This window comes from Arachis ipaensis, chromosome B7 (assembly GCF_059453495.1).
Source record: "Arachis ipaensis isolate K30076 ecotype BB chromosome B7, ASM5945349v1, whole genome shotgun sequence".
In the NCBI taxonomy this organism is placed as follows: Eukaryota; Viridiplantae; Streptophyta; class Magnoliopsida; order Fabales; family Fabaceae; genus Arachis; species Arachis ipaensis.
In genome coordinates, this window is record NC_142442.1 from 27430122 (window position 1) to 27435726 (window position 5605).

General features: G+C 36.8%; 1 non-coding gene across 1 annotated transcript; it reads left to right on the forward strand.

The window, feature by feature from the left end:
• Nucleotides 1–1663: 1663 nt before the first annotated feature.
• LOC148550654 (small nucleolar RNA R71) lies at nt 1664–1771 on the forward strand. The gene has a single exon (XR_015892674.1). It is a non-coding gene; the product is annotated as a small nucleolar RNA R71 (small nucleolar RNA).
• The last annotated feature ends 3834 nt before the right edge of the window (nt 1772–5605 follow it).

The window sequence follows — 5605 nt, forward strand, 5'->3', positions numbered from 1 at the left end:
TTTTTAGGAAAAATTCATGTTTCTGGACTTTACTATGAGTTGTGTGTTTTTCTGTAATTTCAGGTATTTTTCTGGCTGAAATTGAAGGAGCTGAGCAAAAATCTGATTCAGGCTGAAAAAGGACTGCTGATGCTGTTGGATTCTGACCTCCCTGCACTCAAAGTGGATTTTCTGGAGCTACCGAACTCGAAATGGCGTGCTTCCAATTGCGTTGGAAAGTAGACATCCAGGGATTTCCAGCAATATATAATAGTCTATTATTTGCACAAGAATTGACGACGTAAACTGGCGTTCAACACCAGCCTTCTGCCCAAATCTGGCGTCCAGCGCCAGAAAAGGATCAAAAACTGGAGTTGAACGCCCAAACTGGCACAAAAACTGGCGTTCAACTCCACAAATGGCCTCTGCACGTGAATTGCTTAAAGTCTCACCCCCAGCACACACCAAGTGGGCCCCAGCACACCAAGTGGGCCCCAGAAGTGGATCTCTGCATCATCCATCATAGTCCACTCATATTTTGTAACCCTAGGCTACTGGTTTAGTATTTAAACAACTTTTAGAGACTTATTTTGTATCTCATGACATTTAGATCTAAACTTTGTATTCTCTGACGGCATGAGTCTCTAAACCCCATTGTTGGGGGTGAGGAGCTCTGCTGTGTCTCGATGAATTAATGCAAGTATTTCTGTTTTCCATTCAAACACGCTTGTTCCTATCTAAGATGTTCATTCGCGCTTAACTATGATGAAGGTGATGATCCGTGACATTCATCACCTTCCTCAAACCATGAACGTGTGCCTGACAACCACCTCCGTTCTATATCCGATTGAATGAGTATCTCTGAGATCTCTTAATCAGAATCTCCGTGGTATAAGCTAGAACTGATGGCGGCATTCATGAGAATCCGGAAAGTCTAAACCTTGTCTGTGGTATTCCGAGTAGGATTCAAGGATTGAATGACTGTGACGAGCTTCAAACTCCTGAAGGCTGGGCGTTAGTGACAGATGCAAAAGGATATTAAATCCTATTCCAACCGGATCGAGAACCAACCGGTGATTAGCCGTGCTGTGACAGAGCGCGTGAGCGTAGTTTTCACTGGAAGGATGGAAGGTAGCCATTGACAACGGTGATCTACCAACACACAGCTTGCCATAGGAGGACGTGCGTGCGTGACAAGAAGACAGAGGAAAGCAGAGATTTAGAAGACAAAGCATCTCCAAAACTCCAACATATTCTCCATTATTGCACAACAAGTAACTTTTAATTTATGCTCTACTGGTTACTCACAATTCAATTGATAAACATAATTGACTTCTTGACTAAGATTTACAAGATAACCATAGATTTCTTCAAACCAACAATCTCCATGGGATTCGACCCTTACTCACGTAAGGTATTACTTGGACGACCCAGTGCACTTGCTGGTCAGTGGTACGCGTTGTGAAAAGTGTGATTCGCAATTTGTGCTACCAGGCATCCCATTATTCACAGGATTTCTTTCAGAAGTGTACATGAACTGGTTATTTGCAACCATGTCAATGAGTTCTTGAGCTTCTGCAGGCGTTTTCTTTAGGTGAATAGATCCACCTGCAGAATGGTCCAGTGACATCTTTAATAGCTCAGACAGACCATCATAGAATATATCCAGGATGGTCCATTCTGAAAGCATGTTAGAAGGACACTTTTTGGTCAGTTCCTTGTATCTCTCCCAAGCTTCATAGAGGGATTCACCTTCTTTCTGTGTGAAGGTTTGAACATCCACTATAAGCTTACTAAGCTTTTGAGGAAGAAAGAACTTGGCTAAGAAAGCCATGACCATCTTATCCCAAGGGTTCAGGCTATCTTTAGGTTGAGAGTCCAACCATATTCTAGCTCTGTCTCTTACAGCAAATGGGAAAAGCATAAGCATGTAGACCTCGGGATCAACCCCATTGGTCTTAACAGTATCACAGATCTGTAAGAATTCAGTTAAGAACTGAAAAGGATCTTCAGATGGAAGTCCATGAAACTTGCAGTTCTGTTGCATCAGAGAAACTAATTGAGGTTTAAGCTCAAAGTTGTTTGCTCCAATGGCAGGGATTGAGATGTTTCTTCCATATAAATTGGAATTTGGTGCAGTAAAGTCACCAAGCATCTTCCTTGAATTGTTATTATTTTCGGCCTTGTCTCATTCTTTTTCGAAAATTTCTGTCAGATTTTCTCCAGAGAGTTGTGCTTTAGCTTCCCTTAGCTTCCTCTTCAGAGTCCTTTCAGGTTCAGGATCAGCCTCAACAAGAATGTTCTTATCCTTGTTCCTACTCATATGAAAAAGAAGAAAACAGAAAGGAAAATATGGAATCCTCTATGTCATAGTATAGAGATTCCTTATGCAAGTATAAGAAAAGAAGAATGTAAGAAGGAGAAGAGGTAAAATTCAAACACAGAGAGGGGGATGGGGTTCGAATTTTTGGGTGGAGGAGAAGTGTTAGTAGATGAATAAATAAATAGAAGGAGGTGAGGAAGAGAAGAATTCGAAAATTTAAATAAAATAAAATAAAAATATTTTAAAATTAAAGTTAAAATTCGAAAATTAAAATTGAAATCAAAACAATTAGTTAATTAAAAAGGAAATTTGAGAAAGAGGGAAGGGATTTTCGAAAATTAGAGAGGGAGTTAGTTAGGTAGTTTTGAAAAAGATAAGAATCAAATAAAAAGTAAAGTGGTTAATTGAAAAAGATTTGAAAATCACATTTGAAAAGATAAAAAGTTAGAAAAGATTTTGAAAATAAATTTTGAAAAAGATGTGATTGAAATTTAATTTGAAAAAGATTTGAAAAAGAATTTTAAAAAGATTTGATTTTGAAAGTTAAAGTTGATTACTTGACTAATAAGAAACAAAAAGATTTGATTTTAAAATTTAAAGATTGAACCTTTCTTATTAGGCAAGTAACAAACTTAATATTTTTGAATCAATCACATTAATTGTTAGCATTGAATTCGAAAATATGGAATAAAAATAAGAAAAAGATTTTGAAAATTAATTTGAAATTTTCGAGAATATGAAAGAAAAATTGAAAAAGATTTGATTTTTGAAAAAGATTTGAAAATGATAGAATTTTTAAATTGAAAATTTGATTTGACTCATAAGAAACAACTAAATTTTAAAAATTTTTGAAAAAGTCAACTCAAATTTTCGAATTCGATGAGAAGAAAAAGGGAAAAATATTTTTTTTTATTTTTGAATTTTTAATGATGAAAGAGAAAAACATCAAAAAGACTCAAAACATGAAAATTATGAATCAAAACAAGAAAAATATGCAAGAACACTTTGAATGCAAAGATGAATACCAAGAACACTTTGAATGTCAAGATGAACACCAAGAACTTATTTTTGAAAAATTTTCAAGAAAAGAAAACATGCAAGACACTGATGAGTGGATAATTTATACGCTTTTTGGCATTGTTTTTAGTATGTTTTTAGTAGGATCTAGTTACTTTTAGGGATGTTTTCATTAGTTGTTATGTTAAATTCACATTTTTGGACTTTACTACGAGTTTGTGTGTTTTTCTGTGATTTCAGGTATTTTCTGACTGAAATTGAGGGACTTGAGCAAAAATCAGATTCAGAGGTAGAAGAAGGACTGCTGATGCTATTGGATTCTGACCTCCCTGCACTCAAAGTGAATTTTCTGGAGCTACAGAACTCAAAATGGCGCGCTTCCAACTGCGTTGGAAAGTAGACATCCAGAGCTTTCCAGAAATGTATAATAGTCCATACTTTGACCTAGTTTAGACGACGTAAAAGGGCATTGAACGCCAGTTCTACGCTGCTGTCTGGAGTTAAACGCCAGAAACACGTTACAAACCAGAGTTGAACGCCAGAAATACGTTACAACCTGGCGTTCAACTCCAGAAAGAGCCTCTGCACGTGTAACATTTAAGCTCAGCCCAAGCACACACCAAGTGGGCCCCGGAAGTGGATTTATGCATCAATTACTTACTTCTGTAAACCCTAGTAACTAGTTTAGTATAAATAGGACTTTTTACAATTGTATTTGACATCTTAGATTCTATCTTTTGATCATTTTGAGATCTCTAGACCTCCATGGGAGGCTGGCCACTCGGCCATGCTTACCCTATATTCACTTATGTATTTTTCAACGGTAGAGTTTCTGCACTCCATAGATTAAGGTGTGGAGCTCTGCTGTTCCTCATGAATTAATGCAAAGTACTACTGTTTTTCTATTCAATTCAACTTATTCCGCTTCTAAGATATTCATTCGCACTTCAACATGAATGTGATGAACGTGACAATCATCATCATTCCTTATGAACGCGTGCCTGATAACCACTTCCGTTCTACCTTAGATTGAATGAGTATCTCTTGGATCTCTTAATCAGAATCTTCGTGGTATTAGCTAGATTGATGGCGGAATTCATGAGAGTCCGGAAAGCCTAAACCTTGTCTGTGGTATTCCGGGTAGGACTCTGGGATTGAATGACTGTGACGAACTTCAAACTCGCGATTGCTGGGCGTAGTGACAGGGTGAATCCTATTCCAGCATGATCGAGAACCTCAGATGATTAGCCGTGCTGTGACAGAGCATTTGGACCATTTTCACAAGAGGATGGGATGCAACCATTGACAAGGGTGATGCCTCCAGACGATTAGCCATGCAGTGACAGTGCATCGGACCATTTTTCAGAGAGGATAAAAAGTAGCCATTGACAACGGTGATATCCTTACATAAAGCAAGCCATGGAAAGGAGTAGGATTGATTGGATGAAGACAGCAGGAAAGCAGAGGTTCAGAGGAACGAAAGCATCTTTATGCACTTATCTGAAATTCTCACCAATGATCTACATAAGTATTTCTATCCTTATTTTATTATTTATTTTCGAAAACTCCATAACTATTTTATATCCGCCTGACTGAGATCTACAAGGTGACCATAGCTTGCTTCATACCAACAATCTCCGTGGGATCGACCCTTACTCACGTAAGGTTTATTACTTGGACGACCCAGTGCACTTGCTGGTTAATTGTATTGAAGTTGTGAATGACAAACAATTTATTAAGACGTGCGTACAGAGTTTTTAGCGCCGTTGCCTGAGATCACAATTTCGTGCACCAAGTTTTTGGCGCCGTTGCCGGGGATTGTTCGAGTTTGGACAACTGACGGTTCATCTTATTGCTCATATTAGGTAATTTTCTTTTTGTTTTCTTTTCAAAAATTTTTCAAAAACCTTTCAAAAATTTCTCATCTGTTTTCGAAAAAAAAAATATATATATAATATACAAAAATCCAAAAAAAATTTAGAAAATCATAAAAATCAAAAATATTTTTCATGTTTCTTGTTTGAGTCTTGAGTCAATTTTAAGTTTGGTGTCAATTGCATATTCATCCTGCATTTTTTGAAAAAATCATGCATTCATAATGTTCTTCATGATCTTCAAGTTGTTCTTGGTAAGTCTTCTTGTTTGATCTTGATGTTTTCTTGTTTTGTGTCTTTTCTTGTTTTTCATGTGCATTTTTGCATTCATAGAGTCTAAACATGAAAGATTTCTAAGTTTGGTGTCTTGCATATTTTCTTTGCATTAAAAATCTTTCAAAAATATGTTCTT